Genomic DNA, 22,339 nt, shown 5'->3' on the forward strand with positions numbered 1-22,339 from the left:
ATATATGTGTATATATATATATGTATATATGTGTATATATATATATATATGTGTATATATATATATATGTATATATGTGTGTATATATATATATATATATATATATATATATATATATATATATATATATATATATATAGTACTATATAAACTGGTATACACAAACTAATACACTTCATGCTTCCTTGTGAAAGCACACTATTTTAATAATACAGGCCTAATGTTTGAGAAATATCCTAAGTATGAGACTCTAACAGTATTGTGCTTAAACAAATGTTTATTACTTAATTCAATCATGTTTCTCACCATTTAAATAGGTTTCATACAAGGTATACTTAATGCCATCAATGTTGTGTGTACTCCTGCAATATAAAAAAAAAAAAATTATTATATATAAATATATATATATTTTTATAAGAGATATATTTATATATATATATATATATATATATATATATATATATATATATATATATATATATATATATACACACGTATTTAAACTCATGCAGACAGGGAGTTAACCAGACTTTCACATACACACAGAAATGTAAGCGGGGAAAAAACATTTCTTTTTGCAGGTGTGTTTTTACTGATATGCCTGGCTAAGAAATATTTTCACACACTGGCCTTTGTTAGTTTTCAAAAAAACACTATGTGAACGCATTCACAGTCTAGGGATGTTTTTCACAAACGAGATAAAAGAAGGAGAAATGTTTCTCCCACAGTCCCATATCACGAACCACAACTGTTAACCCAATTAGACAACCAAATCCAATTGGCGTTTGAAATAAGGAGTCAAAGTAGTTACTTTTGTTGACCTTGACAAGGAAAAACAGGAGTTTGTTAGCCATTCAGCACATTCATTTTGATGAGCAAATAACACAGACCTGCACACAGCTTTTGTGCTACTCAGACATGGCTGATGAATTCGTTAACAATATTAATCCCCTTTTAGGGTATAAGTACATGATCTGTGAAGCCATCTTGAACAGTCGCGGACAGAAAGCAAGCACACGCCAAATCGATGATTTCATTCGAGCAAAATATCCTTATTACCAAGACCGTAAGCATGCACGGAATTTTAATTCCTCAATAAGATTCACTTTATCAAGTAATGACTTTTTTGAACGTGACCAGGATAAGCTACAACACACCTATGGTTTCTGGAAGATTGCCCCGGAAAAACAATTTATCCTGAAAGACGGCACTTATATTGTCGTGAAAGGCATATTTATTCCTAATGGCAATAGCAATGTATCCGCTACTACTGATCCGTTTGAATCGATACGTGCTGCAATATCTGCAGCCTCCATTCCTGAAACCCACATTGTACAAGAACAAAAGTACTATGATTATGTACCAAGCCTTTCAGCTGAAATTGCATTGGAATGGGAACCGGAAGAAATGAACCTACCTCCCGACCAATTATTTGAAGAAAGCAGTGGCGATTCCTATGAGCGCATCCTGGAGGAGATATGTGCCATACTGGATTCAGCGGTTGGGTTAAGCGTGGATGAAAATGGCTTGCATTTCTGGAGCGACCAGTTGCAGCCAGGCGAAGAGTTAATTCTAGAAGAATGGTAAATATAACAATCGTTATGCGTTGACTCTGCGTTTAAATTTTTTTTTTTTTTTTAACCACCATTTTCACTTTCAATGCGTGGATACAGCGTAACATTGCAGACTGCATAACATGTAGCGATCACAAACAAATTGTTTCCTAATACAATATAGTAGGACCTGAAAGAGTAGTACACATTGCTGACGGAATAAATATACGTACTTTCCTATCCCTTTAAACATATTAGCAACATTTTACCATTACTCTAACACATACCTGTTTTGTTATCATGCAACATCTACAACATTGAAAACCGGGTCCACCACGTATGACGTGGGACCCTTGTCATGGGCCAAGGCGTCCTTAAAAAGGATTAGTGATGTAAGTCCCGCCCCCAAGCGACGTGCGCGCCTCAAAGCCTATTGGCTGTCATGTTTTGTTATAGTAACGGTAACTGCAGTGTGTGATGCGTGCGGCTCAGTGTTTGTAGGCGTACCCTGGGCGTTAGCCGAATGTTAATTGAGTGGGAGGAGTGTTAGCGTGCGTTTCACGCTGGCTTAACATGACGTCACACGTATTGCATTTGCGCATTGTGTTATCGGCCGTGCTTTCTGTTCAAACACGTCTGTTTAAAAAGAATACAGATGTACTCGTTTAGAACGAATGTAGTTTCGTCTTCATTGTATTTGAAATAAAGATGTTATGTTTACTGGTATTTTCAACATGTATTGAACGCACAACGTACGCTTTGTTTTGCGCATGCGCTAACAGTTAGTGGAGCCAAGCGTGAAGTGCGTGCGCACACAAAGATGTGCGCGCACATCTTTCAGTATACAGGCAACGTTCACTTCTTATACATAGTTATGCCTGCTACAAATTTAAAGAAACATTACATACTGATGAACAGTTTTACTTCTAACATATAAGTGACTGACGTGTGTATCTACACAATCATATAGAGCTGCGTAACGCGTTGTCACGGATGCATATCTAGTAAGGTGCCATCTTTGACCATCATGTGTTTGCTGTATTTCAGAGATGTCGGGGAAGATACAAACGGATCAATGTATGATTTCAGAAGAGTCTACCTTTATATGAGATGATTGTGAGGAGGAGCCACCGACTACTATACTACATATGGAACTAATTTTATATTGCTTGCAGCGCTTATTAACAAACAATTAAAAATGTGATACCCTTATGCCTATATTGCATAAGCACTTAATTAACATAATGATGTTGCAAAAGAGTGCCTCATGAATTTTTATTGAGTGTTCTTTAATGACTACTAACATTTTATGACATGGTGTGTTTTATATATAACAACCATTCCCACTCTGCTAACACATTTGTGTATTCTAATATGTAATGGAACGTATGACTGTCGAAACTATGTAACAATAATAATAATAATATGAGCATGTTCATGTATAGGGCTGCTAGTTGTACGCAGCGATTTACAGACACATGTTTCAGCCTGAGGTCCCTGGCCCGTGGAACGTACAAATGTTTTTTTGCCGCATGAGGCACAGGGAGATAAAGTGACTTGGCCAAGGTCACAAGGAGCCCACACCGGGAATTGAACCAGACTCCCCTGCTTCAAACTATCAGTGCCAGTGTGTGTCTTTACTCAGTGAGCCACTCCTTCTCCCAATGTAAAGGACACTTACAACCAAGTAGCCATTTATTTTTAAAATCTCTTGTTACATGGGTATGTAGATAAAATGGTTTGGGACTGTAGCAAATAATGTTACTGGCCAGATGTTATGGTCCCCTCCAATGCATGATGTTCTGAATATGACATCACCATCATGTTATGAAGTACGTTTCTGTGTATATTTCATTAACCTAACTAAGTATAGTTTACTGTGTTTATTAATCGTTTAGAAATACATAGTATAGTCAATATGATGATATAAGCTACCATAATAAAGCTGGTGTTATCATTTGTCGGTGTTATACATGGATCCTACACCAATTGATAGAGACACAAACAGTTGTCTTAAAAAGTGTGTCTATGCTAGTGATGAATGTGCTCCCGTAAGTAAACAAATAAGTACAGTTATCCCCTTTTCTCCAACCACCTCTATATTACATTAATGGAAATTATAAGGAAACATACATAAAATGTGATGAAATGTGAGTAATCATTTTGTAATACAATGCACATGAAAGCTCAAGAGTAGCTAAATGCATATACATGATACAGAAAGTACATATATGTAACATTTGTGTTTAAACCAATATGTTGGGTTTTTAGTTCCAATAATTATAGGAAGATTGAGGTAGCCACATCTTATGAGAGATGTCAGCAAATATACATACCATGATCAGTCATACTGGAGATATACCTATAATGCAAAGGAACAATATATAAATTGCAAACATTGACATGCCATCTTCAGTACCGTAAACAACACAGCAAAGTGTGTATTTGGTGTTAAATGTACAACACCATGTATATTTCATGACATTCAAAATGTAAATCAGCCTGGTGTACACATCATCTGGATGTACATGTTACACTGCACCAATAACATTGTATGTAAGCATACTAGAAGCATGAATGATTATGGGCATAATATGTGTTTTGTCTTAGCATAAGGAATAACACAATGCTAAAATATTATTGCTTTGTTACCCAAGTTGTATTCACATACACACAACTAAAGTACAATTGAAGAGGGATTATATAACCTGTGCAACAATAACATACCGGTGCCACATCCCTTTGTGCACACAGCAGAGAAAAGAAAGGTGTGCAACCCATATTCATCTGTGTCCTAACAGAAGGTTATATAAAGAAACATTATTGTTAATATAACATAATTAAACTATAAAAGTAGTACTAGGAACATATGAGTTTGTACTTACAAGAAAAAAATGAATTGATGAGATTCTGTCGTGTCTGGCCACCACTGGCTGTTTGTTCATTTTCAGCAGCTACATGGGTGGGATGCTCGTCTACCAAAGCCTCAGCTAGGTCTGACTGTACATTGTGCCTGAGTGCAACATTGTGCAAAATGCAACAGGCAAGGATAATATCAGACACTTTTTGAGGCTTGTATAGAAGAGCCCCACCAGTTCTGTCCAGACACCTAAACCTGGTCTTGAGTAGGCCAAATGTCCTCTCTATAACAGATCTTGTAGATATATGGGCTGCATTGTACCTGTCCTCTGCTTCAGTTTGAGGGTTTAGCACCGGAGTCAAGAGCCACGGCCTAATTCCGTATCCTGAGTCACCTATAATGAATGGAGCACACATAAGCTGACATTAGTGATCAAATTGTACAATGCCAACATTCCTAAATCAACATGTGTTTTGTGTTAGAACATGTAAATATGTACTCACCCAGCAGCCAACCAGGTTCAAAATGTCCCTCTTCGAACGCATGGAAGACTGAAGAGTTCCTCAGGATAGAGGAATCGTGACTGGAACCAGGGAATTTGGGTACCACATGCATTATCCTCATCGTCGCATCACATACCACCTGTACATTGAGTGAATGGTAGTGCTTCCGATTGCGGTACACATGCTCACTCTGACTAGGTGCAATCAAAGCAACATGTGTGCAATCGATTGCACCCAGCACAGATGGTATCCCTGCTATATTATAAAAGCCAGTCCTGACTTCCAGCCACTCTGTCGCCTCTGTAGGAAAATGAATATAATTCCTAGCGCGTCTATTGAGTGCATAGAGAAACTGGGTCAAGGCCCGCGAGAATGTAGATTGCGAGACCCCGCCCACTATGCCCACAGTTGTCTGGTATGACGCGGAAGCAAGATAATGTAATGAGCACAGCATTTTAACAAGCCCAGGGACTGCACGACCTCTGGCTGTGAAAAAATCTAAATCCCCCCTTATCTCCTCATAAAGAGCTAAGATTGCTGCTGAACTCAAACGATAGCGACTTACAATCTCCTCCTCACTCATCCCATCTAACAGGGTTCTCTCCCTGTACAGACGCGGACGAGGCACAAGTTGTCTCCTCTGTCTTCTCCTCTGATCTCCTGTCCCTCTACCTGTCCCTCGGCCTGTCCCTCTCCCTGTCCCTGTCGTATCCGCGTCACTGTCACTGTCCCTCGGTGTGTCCCTACCTTGCCCTATATGATTCTCTTGATCATCAAGCATGTCATAGAAAAGAATGTTCCTGCGTCTCCTAAACATTCGCAACATTTTGAAATGAGTAGCTGTGAATGAGCAGGTAATGTGCGTCCTTTAAATAGGTATGTGATGATGTCAGGTGACATAGTAAAATGCAAGGTGTTACATTACCATAATAAAGTACTTCTGTGGCAAGCTGTGTGCACTTGTTGTTCTAAGTATTTGTTGTGTGTATTCTGCAGGGAATGATGATATTTGGCAATGATGTGACGTGAAGCTTTGTACAAAGATTGCTTGCAAATAAATAGTTGCATGTGCAATGCATGTAACACTTGTGAACGCAAGAGTCAGTCATGTAATGAGACAAAAAGGCTGAGATTGACGTGGGAAAAGTTTTGTGTAACATGTGTAATTATCCATGTTATTGTGACATGTTGGCAACAATGAATAGTCGTGTGCATATGCATGCATTTGTGTAAGGAGGATAGTTGGTATAGAATGAGTTTACAAGGTGTCCCAATGCTGAATTACTGTACATGTGTGTATAAGTTAGGTTGAAGTGCTTGTAATGCAACGGTTACAATGTAAACATGCAATGTGATTGAGCGTCCAATAAGTGACGTCATGAAAATAGGGAGGACCCAAAAGTATATGTAAACATGAGAATACAGATGTACATGAACGTTTAAAGATGCGTGTCACATTACAAGCATTGTGTAATGTAAAGGAAGATGAATATACTGTGTATGTGTGACATGTGTGACATGTGTGACATCATGTAAATAATTGTCGCTGAGTTGAGTAAAATGTGTGATATGATGTGAGGTTCTCCTTTAAGAGTGTAGTATAGTATTTTCCCTTGCCACATCATCACATGATGAGTAATGTGACCCGCAAATGCTGAAAACATGTAAAAGTCGAATGTTATGCAAATAAGACACGTCAGCTGTGACACAATGCAGGGAATGCCCCCACACTGTAATGCAAATCCCCCTTGTATTGTGAGCAATGAAACGTAAACAGTACTATACTGTTATACGTCCCCGCTCCATTGACTTCCATTGATGTACAGAAGATGTTTTTTTTCTAAGTGCCGTTCCGGCAGCCTTAGCGATCGTTCTCCCGTCCAAAATGCCAACTTTAGTTGGCGGGAGAAATCGGCCATAACATCTCAATTTCGTAGTGCCGATCAGCCCCGATAAGCTGTTTTTTTTTGTTGAATCCAGCCGATTTAAAAAAGTGGCGATCAGTGTCGAAAACAGGCTTATCGGCAGGCGACTGGCCATAACCAAATTATCGGCTCCGAAACCTGGCGATATGAAGCACTTATCGGCGCTTACTGAATCTCAAACCCAATTTTGGCTATAACATGGCCATATTTCCCTTATCAACGCTTACTGCATGAGGCCCTATGTGCGTTGTGCGCCTTGTTCTTTTGTTTTTTGTCTCCTTAATGAGTACCTGTAATGAGGAACCCACTGTTCTGCTGTAGCAAGTGACCGATTCCAGAATGTGTCTTATAGGATGTCTTCACTGGGATACTTTCCCTAACCAGAAAACAAGACATACATGTGCTTATCCTTAATTATAAAATTGACTAGCACTCGAGATCCACCTCACATGGGCCCACTAAGATCTGAGGGGGGAATGTTCCATCCCAAACTTATATACCCCAAGTGACATCACTATCCTTTAGGGTTTCCATAAGTCCTTATGTAAAAAAAGAGGACACCAAAAGTCGATCGTGCATGCGCGAGCGATGAATCCTGAGCACACATGCGCAGGTCGGCGTTTATCGCTCGTGCATGCGAGGTCAGCGCTTATCGATTGCCCATGCACGATTGGCGCTCATTGCTCGCGCGGTCACGTGTGCCGACCACGCAATGACGTTATACTGCTTAGGAGGTGGGCTAAAAACTGATATACAAATTAAAAGATGCTCAGTATATTAAAAAAAAAAACTAAAAATGGCATTGAGTTGAATAAAAATAAATAAATAAACAGTAGTATCTAATACTACAAAACTGATTTCAAATGTGTTGCTGCTTTAAGTAGATAAACAGCAACAAAGTATAAACAGTTCCTGTTACAGCATTACCAGGCATGTCCCAGGAGACAATATGTGTACAGCCTGTGATCATAAGTTTTTCAAAAGTCCATGCGTATGCTACGGGGCCTGCTGTCAATGTTTGTACATCTTGTACATTCTTTCAGGGCATCAGGCACAAGCTCCAAAGTTTAAAGTTATGTGTGAGTGTCCTGCAGGAATAATAGTTATATCCAGCAGGTCCTGATGCAGAATTTTACCTGAGCCGAGATCCACTGTGCATCCGTTTGGCTCCCGAGGATGAGAGTGGTCTGACAGAATGCTGAAGCAGCTCACTCCTGTTTGCAATCACTGGAGAGTGCTTCCGTGAGGTTACTGGTGCCAATGTGACCACTGTGTGACGGAATGGGTTCAAAGTCATAGGCTGTTAAGAGCTTGACTTCTGCTCTCAACCTAGCTATCTAAGGCAGGGGTGCGCAAACTGGGGGGTGTGCCCCCCAAGGGAGGCACGAGATTTTCTAGGGGGGGCGTGGCACTTACAGAGGCCCTGCGCTCTTCCACCAGGCATTTAAATGAAATGCCGGAGGATCACGCAAGGCCTCTGTAACTTCCTTTACCTTGTCTCCAGCGGCTTCGGGCAACGCATCGCCATCGCAAAGTGGAGTCAAATGATGCAGCACAGTCACGTGATATCACGTTGACCCCGTGGCGTCATTTGACGCCGGAGACAAGGAAAGGAGGGGGGCGCGTGCAGGGGGGGAGTGCAGGCAGGGGGGCTCGGACTAAAAATGTGCACACCCCTGGTCTAAGGGATCTAATTTCAGTTGCAGTATGGTGATACGGTGTCTTTCCAGGGCAATTCTCCATGGATTCTGCATAAGGAACATCCCCACCATAGGTAGGACAAACGCAGATTTCTGCAGACGCTGGTGTGTCATTCTTAGCAAATGCTCACTTTACCTCATTTTACTGGGGGTAGGGGAGGTTAGAAAGGAAAGATACTTTAGTCCTAACCAATATAGGTCATGTTAAATTAAAACACACTCACACTGAGGAATGGCTGTACATAAGACTGGTTACAAATTACAGAACCAATTAGAAGCAAGACCTAGTCGTGTTCAAAAAAGAAAAATTATCACAAGTTAATGATTACACTGAACACAGGGTTTATAGGTGCTGCTGGGATACCAAGAAAGACCCCCTAGCTACAAGTCTAATCGGTCAACAGGAACAACTATGAGATTTACAAAATGCAGGACTCAAAAAGAGTTTAATGCCTTTAGTGCTACCTCACTTAGCGATTCTGACACCTACAACTCAGCAGGCACTGAACAAACATGACCAACTATGCCAATTTAGCCCCAGCAACCCAGAACACCACCAGAAAACCAGGCACAGAACATACAATACCACAGAAACAGCAGTATTGAACCGAGAAATGAGTGTTGTGCCTACATTTAAACCTGACCACTTTGAGTGACAGATTGATTATTTAACACTCAAAGAAATCTGAAACTCAAAGATTTCTTCAAAGATTATCCAGACAGGGAACCTGATACGTTCAATAAACCTGCTAACTTTGCTTCACCCGCTGTCAATCCCTCTATTAGGACCTTTGTCAGAATGGTCGACAATACTGTCAAAAAATCACTTCCCCACACCAAAATAGCTTGCAATATTTCAGAGGAACAGGCAGCAATACCTATGCTAACACTTAATCGGACCATCACCATTCAATCTGCTGAAAATCGATAGATATCCAAAGTTTGTGTTTTGTAAATAAATCAATGTGCGGCATACCTGCTATATGAATGGATTTATTATTGCACACAAAAGAATAATATTTCAACTTACAAAACTGAATCTAGTTTCTTTTTACTTTTTGATAGTATCTTAAAAACGTCATCCTCATCTATTCTTGTGTTTTTATAAATATAAAATAACAGAGGGCAGTGGTTGCAGGATGGAGAGAGACAGAGAAATGGGCAGAGAGCAGAGACATGGGGCAGGGAGTTCAGGAGAGATACAGAGGGAGAGTGGGCAAAGACAGAAGGGCAGAGACAGAAGGGCAGTGGGTTCAGGAAGGCATGACGGGGAGAGGGGCAGTGGTTGTATGAGTGAGAGAGACAGGTGGGGTTTTGAGTGCAAGAGAGGGGGCAGTGGGCAGAGAGAAGGGGGCAGTGGGCAGAGAGAAGGGGGCAGAGGGTTTTGTGATCACAGAGAGAGGGACAGTGGCAGCAGGAGAGGGGGTAAGTGGGTGCAGGAGAGGTGTTAGTGAGCAAAGGGCAGTGGGTGCAGGAGAGGGGTAAGTGGGTGCAGGAGAGGTGTTAGTGAGCGAGGGCAGTGGGTGCAGGAGAGGGGTAAGTGGGTGCAGGAGAGGTGTTAGTGAGCGAGGGCAGTGGGTGCAGGAGAGGACTCAGAGAGAGGGCAGTGGGTACAGGAGAGGGGTCAGAGAGAGGGAAGTGGGTGCAGGAGAGACACAGGGGGTGCAGAGAGAGAGGGGGGCAGTGGGTGCACATCCTAGCGCCATGGGAACAATTACAGAAAAAGGAGTTCACAGAAGCGGCCGCTGCTGCCTGCCATGTGACCTCCTCCTTTTAGGGGCCCTCTACTCAAGGGATTCTGGGACTTGTGGTCCTGCTGCCTTTCAAAGTTTAGCATTAAAATAGGAGCTGGACTACAACTCCCTGTAGAGCTGGTAGGGGCCCGCGCAAGTGCCATCCTCCTCCTCTGCCACACTGCTCCAATACAGGAACTTCTTGGCGGTGCACATGCGCCCTTGTACCCACCCTGGTTCCGCTACTGATATACATTTATCCCCAACAAAGAAAGCCTTAACTGCATTAAATCTCTCATTGCTGATAACCCAATGTACACCGGACCCCTGTTGAATTTATCCTCGACCTACACTGAACCCTGTCGCATAATTATTTTAGATTTGAAAGTACGTACTTTTTACAGATTTTAGGCACTGCATTGGGGTCAAATGTAGCACTATAATTTGCAAATACACTGTAAATGTATTACTTTGAGCAGGAATTGTTTTCCCGATATACCAGATATATAGCACACATGCTACAGATGCAGCCACCAGTATCGGATCACTTACCTGGGTAAAAACTAAGGAATCTCACAGTAAATGCTTCAACATTTCTGTCAGATTTCTAATGGCCCATCGGATTAACACATTCAGTTTGAATGGGGCTGTAGGGACCCCCCACTGTGTTAATCCGATGGCCCATTAAGAATCTCACAGAAATGTTGAGGCATTAACTGTGCGATTCCTTCGTTTTTACCCAGGTAAGTGATCCGATACTGGTGGCTGCATCTGTACATTGATGACATACTCATCTTTTGGAGTGATACTATACCTACCATTACAACTGTTATTGAAAGAATCAACTCACAACCACATTCTATTAAACTTACTATGACAACACATGACAGAGAGACTCATTTCCTTGATGTGCGTATTTATAAAAACAGACAAAACAATGTTTTTTCAGGAAAAATACTGATAGGAAAACGTTACTGGCATGCAACAGTTTTCAGATACCTGTGCTTAAAAAGGGACTCCCCTACACCCAGGTCCTTAGTGTAGCAAGGATTGCCAGTGACCCCACACTGATGCAGATAGATTAACTCATTATACACTGTGTCACCTCGTGGACTTAATGAATACCACACATTGTGCTGCTTCTTGCTGTAAAACGATGTATTGCTCTGTACCTGTACTTGGACTGTTTTATCCTAACCGTGTGTAATGATAATGTAATCAGATATTATGAGATATTATATCTGGTGCTTCAGGGGTTTATGATTTAAAAATACAATATGCTGGGTTTGTAACAGGTCAGGACTTTTTCCGGGTTTGTGCTTGTCTTCAAAGAGAGCTTAATTGGGGAGGCCTGTCACAGATGGCCCACTCAAGGTGACATACAGTATGTGTTGGTTAAGAACGTCATAAACGCTAACCAGATACTGGTCTGTGAGCCTCAAAAAAAATCTAAATGTTGGTGAGTAATTACCGGTACGTTCCAGAGAGAGGTGACACACGCATGGTAAGCTTCAGTGAAGGACATTATTAAAAATGAGAATATCATGTGACGTCATCTGCTGAACATACTAAGAATTACATGCGTGTATCTGTGGCACCGTGTGGCATACAGTATAATGATTACAGACACGTCAAGTCATGCAGGTACTAGGAGACAGATTTGTAGCTCAAATATAGTATCAAGACGGTCATGATTAGTCCCATTGCATCCGTAATGACAGCCTGAATCTATTGACGTAGCACACGTGTGTAAGTATTAGAGAAGGAAAGTTATGAGTGCATTTAGATATTGAGGAAAAGTGTAAATGTCGTTTGTAAGGTTTTTTTTACTCTGTCATAAAACTGTCAATCTAGCAACTGATTTACGATGGGGGTGGGCTTATGCAGGTAAAATTCTGCATCAGGACTTGCTGGATATAACTATTATTTCTCCAGGACACTCACACATAGCCTAACACTTTGGAGTTTGTGCCAGATGCCCTGATAGAATGTACAAGTTGTACAAACATTGACAGCAGTCTCTGCTATGGCGACACGTCGCACGAAGCCCCTGGAGACAAGGTAAGGGAAGTTACAGAGGCCTTGCGTGATCCCCCGGCATTTCATTTAAATGCCTTGGGAAGAGTGCGGGGCTTCTGAATGCGCTGAGCCCCCCCTAGAAAATCTCGTGCCTCCCCTGGGTGGCGCGCCCCCCAGTTTGCGCACTCCTGCCTAAGATAGCTAGGTTGAGAGCAGAAGTCAAGCTTTTAAAAGCCTATGACTTTGAACCCATCCCGTCACACAGTGGTCACATTGGCACCAGTAACCTCACGGAAGCACTCTCCAGTGATTGCAAACAGGAGTGAGCTGCTTCAGCTTTCTGTCAGACCCCTCTCGTCCTCGGGAGCCAAACGGTTGCACAGTGAAACTCGGCTCAGGTAAAATTCTGCATCAGGACCTGCTGGATATAACTATTATTCCTGCAGGACACTCACACATAACTTTAATCTTTGGAGTTTGTGCCAGATGCCCTGAAAGAATGTACAAGATGTACAAACATTGACAGCAGTCTCCACATACGCATGGACTTTTGAAAATCTATGATCACAGGCTGTACGCATATTGTCTCCTGGGACATGCCTGGTAAGCTATAACAGGAACGGTTTATACTTTGTTGCCATTCATCTACTGGAACATGCTTTCCTCAATGAATCAGCCTCCCCTGCTTCTCCTTCTCCCCCTCTTCCTATGTATATCTCTGCCTGCTCTGCTGGCCATATCATGAGTATACTTGGATTAAAATGTTTTAATATTTTATTGTAACACTGTTATTAAAGCATCAGTCCAAGCTGCCGTTTTTTTCCCCCTTTAATATGTGCATCAATATAATTCACACAATGATAAGTAATTAGATAAGTTGCCGATCGATCCGTTCTCCTGTGATCGATCGGCGAAGATTTGGCTCGTGGTTCACTAAATGGCTGTCCGTGCAGCAGAAGAGGACCAAAGATGCAAAGTTCTGTGGGGAAGAGCATGTGACCAGGCAGTCAGTCACTACATACAGGGCTCAAAGCGGTGTGTGCCTGAGCCTGTTTAAGAAGAGGAAGGAGATGTGACTGTAAATGTTGCTATAGAAACAAAAAATGCTTGTTACATTGTAATACATTAAAAATGTAATTGAGTTTATTTAAAAAAACACACATGTATGATATTGCTTGGTCTGCAGCTTTAATATCTTGGGATTATAAGACCAGAGATGAAAAGAACCCCTATATAGCACTCTCTCACTTAGTGAGATGATGACAGTTTTAAAACATGATTTATTAGGAACTAATTAAAACAATGGGTTTTAAAACAAGAATTAAATAAATTGCAAGCGCTTAAGTAACTCTAAAGGTATAGTAAACCCTAGAGAGAATAGTATATGGTCAGTGTTAATGTCCAGTGTTATGTAGATTCACTGGCCCTAGTGACACTTGTATAAATGCATCTCCTAGGGAATGGTAGTGTGAGGGAAGTATAGTAAGAGCCTTAAACATAGTGCCACCGTATAATAAGTACTGGTAGGTGCACTAAAACCAGAATACCTTGCACAGGCTGATATGTGATCCAACCAGGTGCCCAGAGTGTGATAGTTTGAGTCAATCCTAATAGGTTGTGCACCACTCCTGACCACGAACGTGATTGTAATATTGTGTACGTGAAGAAACGCGTAGGGTCACGTGGTTAATGAACTACGGTGGTGGAGCAGTCTAGACGCCTAACACAGACACCAGCACAGAAGTTCCCTGTCATCTTATCCAAGACGAGCTGTGCTGAATAGGAACTGCAGGCAGCTCATTCGGGTTGCCGGAGAGACGCTGAGACGGTGACACCAGCAGCAGTGAAGCCTTGCGGTTCGCACAGCTAGATGGAACGGAAGGAACCTGCTACAGTCTGATATTTGTTTGGTGCATGGGCTTGTCCCATACAACGCTTTTAATACACTGGCAAAGTGTGAGTGTGCATTTATCTTAGTTCGTGGTAAATTAAACCTTTATTATTGGATTTTACACATGGATCGGGCGCTTTTTTTTTCTCTTTTTTTCTAAAAGGTATCGTTTGGGAGGTTGTTGACCCCAAGAAAGAAGCTGCCTGGACCACAATTTTCCTGTAAGGTTTTTTATACAGTTATAGGACAATTTATTTTTTGTTCATTTGGACTATTGTTTTTTGAACATTTTATTTTTCACGATTTAGATTTTTTTAACTTTTACTATTTTTATGTCATTTATTTTTTGTATTTTTATTTGCACATTTTTTCACTATTCCATTATACACATATTATAAATATCTCCATCATCCTGGTTTATACCACATTTTTTATATAACTATATATGATTGGTTTATAGGCATCTGTGCAGGGTGTGGTGTTTTGTCAATCAGGTTCAGAGTTGCAGTAATTTAGGTGTATGCCGTCACGGGCGCTGTAATTTCTTTTTATATATATATATATATATATATATATATATATATTTATATATATATATAATTCATTTAAAAGCCGACTAGTATGATGCTTCGTAATTAAAATTACATTATCCTAATCTAATAGTCTCTTTAAATGTGTGATTGTAGATTGGTATCCAACCAGACGGAAATAATGAAAAGTAAAGTTGAGGGATGACCTAAGCCTTTAAGATTCCTGTAGCAATGGTGTAAATATTTATTCAGCATTGTAAGAAATATAAAGGCAGAACTTTAGCAAATCAGCCTTTATTATTCAGTCTTTAATAGCTAGAGGAACTGTGAGACCGAGGGCATGAGGCCTCACTAATCTGCCAAAGCATATTCAATTAGAAATAAAACTTCACTGTTTAATCATGGGTTTGTGTGCTTCCTCTTTCCAACTTTTGTGACATTTAAATGCAACAAGGTCGATTTCTCCCAGCGACAAAAATAAATGTTTTGAACATTATAGGAAGTGGTGGTTTCCTTAACGGCACTTACATCTCGGAGGAACCCCTGGTTACTGAACCCCTTTTGTACCTAAGCGTTCACTATGGTTATCTAATAGAAAGCCCCTGTATTATCTCCCCATGGGTGACTTTCTTTTTGCCAACAAAAGGCTGATTATTTCTTCCAGACAAGGATTCATGAACATGGATTTTAAAAATCGATATAAGGGACTATAGAGGCCCCCGAAGCTGTAAGAAGTGCAGAACAGCTCCAGGAACACCCTCCTAGTTCACCCTGTAAAATAATGAGTAGCACTGATTACTGCTTTCCTACTTCCTAATGAACATAATATTACACGTACAAAATATGTTAATGAGAGAGCTAGAAAGATATATTATGTAGCATGCTGTTCAAACAGCAAATGGTTTGGAATTTTAAACAAAATGCAAGTTCGATCTTTGCTTTAAGATGCATTATAATTATTATTTTTTAAAACAGCAAAAGAAAGATGTAACACGGCTCAACAGAGTTAGGAATAATTAATATGGTTGTCTAATTAACACCAAGTGCGGTGTATGGGTGCTACCTACGCAGTATAGGTAAATGCAAGGACTGGAGGGAATGTTGGTGATAGATATCACAATGTCAACCATGATTTATTGGGTTTCTGAGCAAAATGGCTATGGACTAGAATATCACGTAGGTTCTGTGACCTTCTACTTGTTATTCTAGGGATGTCTTCAAGAACTTTTGTCAGGTCGTCATCAGATTTTAAAATATACCAATATTTTAAAATTGATTTAACCTGTTGCCAACGATGGTTGTACTGTATGTGCCAATACATCTTATTTGTTGAGGCTCTGTCTGGCGTTGTCGATAGAGCATCTTTATTTCTAAGCAGCGCTCGTTGATAAGATTTGTTCAAGACATTCAGAGTCTATTCCTCTTCGGAAGCTGACAACTCTGAACAGGATTTAATTGATACGACCTGCAAACATAAAGCACATAGACACCAACCCATGTCTGATAAAGATAATTTTTTAGATTATACACTTTCAAAAGATGACATGGAGAAGCCAAACGAAAGCTTAGAGATGGGCAATAGAGCTGATGTCATCCTTGGCATTTGGGCATTTTCCCCACTGGCATATTAATCTTAATACATTTATTAGCCAGTCCAGCCTACATCAGGCACCATCTGATCTCAACACCTATCCTGATGTTTGAAATTAATTGTGACACTGTTAATTCAGTGCACTGCACGAGTGCTACACTGTGTCGATTTATATTATTTTTATCTTTAATTAATTAATTTACTCTTGCCATCATATTTGAAATATTATTTATAAAAGTTATGTTATAAGTTACCTAGGAGTGCACCACAAATGCACTTTTTGTTAGGGGGGGGAATGATATCTATTACCAACCCTCCCTCCTGTCCTTGAGAGCAAAAAATGATAGTGGTGCAGTGCTATTTAATAGACATAATTTAAGAACCCATCAAATACTCGAACAGATGATGAGATCAGTTTAACATCCCATGGATGGGCAACTCCAAACAAATATTTTTTCTGTTCAGAAATGCTAATGTTGCTCAGGGGTACAATGATCCAGTTGGGCAAATACAAGGGAGTACAACGTTTTCCCAAAAAGGTTGTTTTTTTTGTGTGTGGATTGTTTGTCATATTTATCAATCTCCCAATTACTTTGTGCCATTGAAATAATTACTATAACTGCAGGCTAAGTTTTTAGCATGGGAGAAGATATTGAGACACTTGACAGTAAGCAGGAGACACAGGGAATGCGTCACTGAAGCTTCAGTGTTTAATTGCAAGCTGTTCTGGACATTGATTCACTAGGCCTTCACATATTACTAATATGGTAATTCTATGTTGATATGGGCTTTATACCAGTATGCTAACCCTCACATCATTATATAAGAAATAAAGCATGAATAATCCTTTATCTTTCATATCTCTATTAAAGTATATTTACAGAGCCTAATGAAAGAGAGAACAATATTAATGTCAGTTCAATAAGCTCTTCAAGTAAGTCATGTGGATATTGGTAATCCCTGGTATAAAGTCAGCCCTTTAAAGACACATCTCTCCCCTTTCCACAAACATCACTTTCACAAAAATCCTGAACCTGATCTTGGTTAAAGACTTTAATTGGGTCACCCATTCTGACTTTGGTAAATATAATAGTTAAGAACTACACCATGCCTTATTAACCTTTATTTCCTATGACTCAAGTTTGTATCAAAATTAAGATTTCTTCATTATCCTCTATGGCAGCCATAAAAGCTAAGATATAACTCCTTCTACTAGCTTTGGTAGGACAAGGGTTCTGACACAGGAATAAAGGAACTGTGGCCTCTTCCCTGGTCAGTTATTCTTGTCCTTTTACCCTCTCCCTTCTAACAAAAAGATGAAACGATTACATAACCTGGATGTAGTTGGAGCATTGACAATATATATATCCAGAAGACAGCCGAGTTCAGAAAAACTTCAAGACTGTTTCTTCATTTCCAGGTGTAGCCCTTTGGGCTACTAATCTGCCCTACCTAACACGTAAGCCTTGGTACTATTGCAGGCAGTGTTAGGGTTAAATCCATGCGCCTTGCTGATGCAGTAAACAACTCCCTTGAGTGACAGTGGGGGTGGTCCTAAGGTCTGGGTACTGCCCTATCAGGGACTCAGACCTAGACTCCTGCCCTTGTTACAAAAGGGGCTGCAGCCTAAATTTAGTTCTGTTCTCTGAGAGTTGGAAGTGTGGCGCTAGGGCTCTGGTTCACCTTCCCTCCCCTCACTCAGGGGAGTGGTATCTTCTACCCCATACTCCACCAGGGAGTATAGGAGTCAACGATAGACCTTTGGGGCCTCAAGCCCTGGGGGTTGAGTCCAGGGACAAAGAGAGCAGCAAGCTGCGACGTGATCTTCTGCTTATGTAGGGTCCAGTGGGAGTGAGTCTCTCTTGCTGAGGAAGATGTATGCTGTAGTGGATTGTGTTGCTGTATACTGAAGGAATAAAGACCCCAGTTACTATTTTATACTCCTGCCTGAGGCTGCAGTTCTTCAGGGAGGGAGTGAGAGTGTTTTCCACAGGGGACTGCAACTATCCATGATAGGCCCTGAGGGAATGGAGGTGCTGTACCATCAGAGAGAAAAACAAGCCAGCACTGAAAGCCTGTCCTGTTAATCCCCAAACAACACCGGCGTATGCTCAGAGCCTTCCAGTGAACCAAACAGGTACAGTAGCACCATCACCAGGTAACCGCAGGAAATCTCCCTTAGGGTGGGGGAACATGGGTTACACAGGTCTCTATGAAAGGGCAAGCGGCCTCTGATACATCCATTTCAAGGTGGATCACAGCAGCTATCAGCAAAGCTTATCGTTCTGTAGGCAAAGTTCCACTGCAGATGATTAGAGTTCATTTAACAAAAGCTATGGCAACTTCTTGGGTGGAAAAGGCCCAGGTATGTGATTGTATTGGTGTATTATATTGGTGTGTGTTTATGGTTATATTGTGCACAGTAAAGAAGTTATATTACATTCAGTTGTATAGTGTTTATTGGGTCCTATGAGGAGTCATCTCACCAACGCAGGGATCCCTCATAGGTGGAGGCGCGGCACTAAAAAGAGAGATAGCTCACCCCAGGCTCCCATAAGCGGAGGCTCAGGCCTCCTGTGAGCGTACAGGTACTAGCAGCATGAGTAATCGCCCACGGTTTCCCTAGGCAGGAGGAAAGAGGGTTACATTAATATTCTCATGAGTAAGGGTCATTTAGTAAAACCCATTGGTTTAAAAAAAAAAAAGGGTACCGAAAATATCAGACATACAAAGAGAACTATTGACGTTAATGTATTTTGATATAAGAGACACATATTCAAATATAGAAAAGGGCTCAAAGAAATTCTTCAGGAAATGGGAAACCTACTTGGATTACTTACCTCCGGCACAAAAGGAAAAAATAATAAAATTTTTGAGAAGGCACAGAATGAGTCATCCTGAAGAGCTTAAGAAAATAACAAAAAGAGAAAGCAAACTGATGTGTATGTGTATATACAGTTAGGTCCGGAAATAATTGGACACTGACACAATTTTCATAATTTGGGCTCTGTACGCCACCACAATGGATTTGAAATGAAACAATCGAGATGCAATACAAGTGCAGACTTTCAGCTTCAATTCAAGGGGTTGAACAAAAATATCGTATGAAACGTTTAGGAATTGCAACCATTTTCATACACAGTCCCCTTATTTCAGGGGCTCAAATGTAATTGGACAAATTAACACAATCATAAATAAAATGTTCATTTTTAATACTTTGTCGAGAATCCTTTGCAGGCAATGACTGCTTGAAGTCTGGGACACATGGACATCACCAAACGCTGGGTTTCCTCCTTTGTCATTCTTTGCCAGGCCCTTTACTGCAGCTGTCTTCAGTTGTTGTTTGTTCGTGGGTCTTTCTGCCTTAAGTTTTGTCTTCAGCAAGTGAAATGCATGCTCGATCAGGTTGAGATCAGGTGATTGACTTGGCCATTGCAGAATATTCCACTTCTTTGCCTTAAAAAACTCCTGGGTTGCTTTCGCAGAATGTTTTGGGTCATTGTCCATCTGTAAAGTGAAGCACTGCCCAATCAACTTCGCTGAATTTGGCTGAATCTGAGCAGACAATATATCCCTATACACGTCAGAATTCATCCGTCTCCTTCTGTCTTCTGTCACATCATCAATAAACACTAGTGACCCAGTGCCATTGTAAGCCATGTATGCCCACGCCATCACACTGCCTCCACCATGTTTTACAGATGATGTGGTATGCTTCGGATCATGAGCCTTTCCAAGCCTTCTCCATACTTTTGTCTTCCCATCATTCTGGTTCAGATTGATCTTAGTTTCATCTGTCCAAAGAATGATGTTCCGGAACTGGGCTGGCTTTTTTAGTTATTGTTTGTCAAAGTCTAATCTGACCTTTCTATTCTTGAGGCTTATAAATGGTTTGCACCTTGTGGTGAACCCTCTGATTTTGCTCTCGTGAAGTCTTCTCTTTTTGGTAGACTTAGATAATGATATGCCTACCTCCTGGAGAGTATTCTTCACTTGGCTGGATGTTGTGAAGGGGTTCTTCTTTACCATGGAAAGAATCCTACGATCATCCACCACTGTTGTCTTCCGTGCACGTCCAGGCCTTTTTGTGTTGCAAAGCTCACCAGTGCGTTCTTTTTTTCTCAGAATGTACCAAACTGTTTATTTGGCCACTCTTAATGTTCCTGCTATCTCTCTGATGGATTTTCTTTTTTTTGTAGCCTAAGGATGCTCTGTTTCACTTGCATTGAGAGCTCTTTTGACCGCATGTTGTGGGTTCACAGCAACAGCTTCCAAATGCAAATGCCACACCTGGAATCAACTGCAGACCTTTTACCTGCTTAATTGATGATGAAATAATGAGGGAATAGCCCACACCTGTCCATGAAACAGCTTTTGAGTCAATTGTCCAATTACTTTTGATCCCTTGAAAAAGAGGGGGCAACATATTAAAGAGATGTAATTCCTAAACTCTTGCTCCAATTTGAAAGTGAATACCCTCAAATTAAAGCTGATAGACTGCACTTTAAGCCCATGTTCATTATTTAACTGTAACTTGAATTTATTTTGGTACACGGCCAGGATAACAAAACTTGTATCAGTGTCCAATTATTTCCGGACCTAACTGTATATATACAGTATATATATATATATATATATATATATATATATATATATATATATATATGATACAAAATAAAAATTACTGAGAGTTATATACTGTCAAACTCGAAAGAAAGAATATTGCAATGCATTTACCTGTACTGTATGTCTATTTTTAGTTGCTTTGATTTGTATTGTAATGTAAGGTCATGTATGTATGATTTATTAATATAAGATCTATTAAGATTGTCTATGTATACATTTTTTTAATGTATTGTAAAAATGTAATGTATGACATTTCTTGAAAAAAAAACTGTTAGGGGAAAATAAAATTAAAAAAAATAGACCAGCAAAATGTGAAGTTTATACTAATACTCCTTAGTAGCTTCCCGTGGAAACATTGGCGTTTTTGGTGGGTTGTATAGAGTAGCTTGGCATGCACTGAACTGATTTATAACTTTTTCTATATCTGCATCAATTCTTGGCCGCCAAACATCATTTTAGGCTAGTTAGTGCTTTTATTCACACAATTTCTGGATGAGCTGCATATTACAGAGCTAGGGTGAGTTGATGTCCTTTTACAGGAGGGACAGCTCAGTTTCCCCGTAGCAGACATCCCTTATGAGCAGACACTTTATGTTGAGGGTTTGCATATGGCCTGACCTCCTCAAAAAAACTTCCAGCAGAACATCCCCTCTTCTTCAGTTCAGTACATGAGTCATTGTAGGGTTCTTGGCAGTCATTTTTTGCAACCTGGTCATCTAGAAGAGGTCGGTGAGGAAGGGATTCCAACAACCAAACAGAATGGAATGGTACAGTCTGGTATCTGTAAAGGCAGGCCACTCCGGTTATCGCACTTTCAATAGACATCTGTGGCTTGTAGACAAGTATGTATATATAAGTATTGTTGGATCTGATGTGGCATAACTGGAGATGCTGGTTTGTCTTTGTAGAGTATGCCTAAAGGTGGCTAGTTGGCAAAATTAATTTCAGACACCCTATTCTATGTAATTGTGAATGGTGTTTACTCCAATTATTACAAAGAGAACTTCTTTATCAATCAGTGACTAGTTCCGCTCTGTGGATGTCACGATTCATGAATAATATATGACAAATGATTCCTTCGTATCTGGCAAAACACGACGGAGCACAGCTCCAGCGCCATAGGGCGATTCATCGCAGGTAAGTATCAGTGGTTTTTCTTCATTGTAATGGATGAGCAGAAAGTTAGATGTCAATAACTTCTTAACATTATTGCTTCTGGAGCCTGAGCAGAATTTGGGACAGTTAAACATTTTCAGTGACAATGTTGCTGTAGATGTTGCATTTTTATTGATGATCATGTAGGAGTCCATCATCTTCCCGATTGGTACTTAGAGTGTATACATTGGTTGCTGTGATGCAAATTCCTCGGTATGCTGTCTCAGCGGCTAAGGCTTTTTCCTGTGCAATG

General features: G+C 40.5%; 2 long non-coding RNA genes across 2 annotated transcripts in view; both read right to left on the reverse strand.

Moving 5' to 3' along the window:
• Nucleotides 1–303: 303 nt before the first annotated feature.
• On the reverse strand, nucleotides 304–4,021 carry LOC142498567 (uncharacterized). The gene is made up of 3 exons (XR_012802480.1): nucleotides 3,890–4,021; nucleotides 1,418–1,572; nucleotides 304–362 (listed from the first exon to the last, which is right to left on the reverse strand). It is a non-coding gene; the product is annotated as an uncharacterized LOC142498567 (long non-coding RNA).
• Nucleotides 4,022–18,764: 14,743 nt separating this feature from the next.
• The window catches only part of LOC142498568 (uncharacterized), a 49,143-nt gene continuing 45,568 nt past the window's right edge, over nucleotides 18,765–22,339 (reverse strand). The window contains exon 3 of the long non-coding RNA XR_012802481.1: nucleotides 18,765–18,927. This is a non-coding gene — a long non-coding RNA (uncharacterized LOC142498568). The remainder of the gene's footprint in view (nucleotides 18,928–22,339) is intronic.

Source organism: Ascaphus truei, chromosome 7, assembly GCF_040206685.1.
Source record: "Ascaphus truei isolate aAscTru1 chromosome 7, aAscTru1.hap1, whole genome shotgun sequence".
In the NCBI taxonomy this organism is placed as follows: domain Eukaryota; kingdom Metazoa; phylum Chordata; class Amphibia; order Anura; family Ascaphidae; genus Ascaphus; species Ascaphus truei.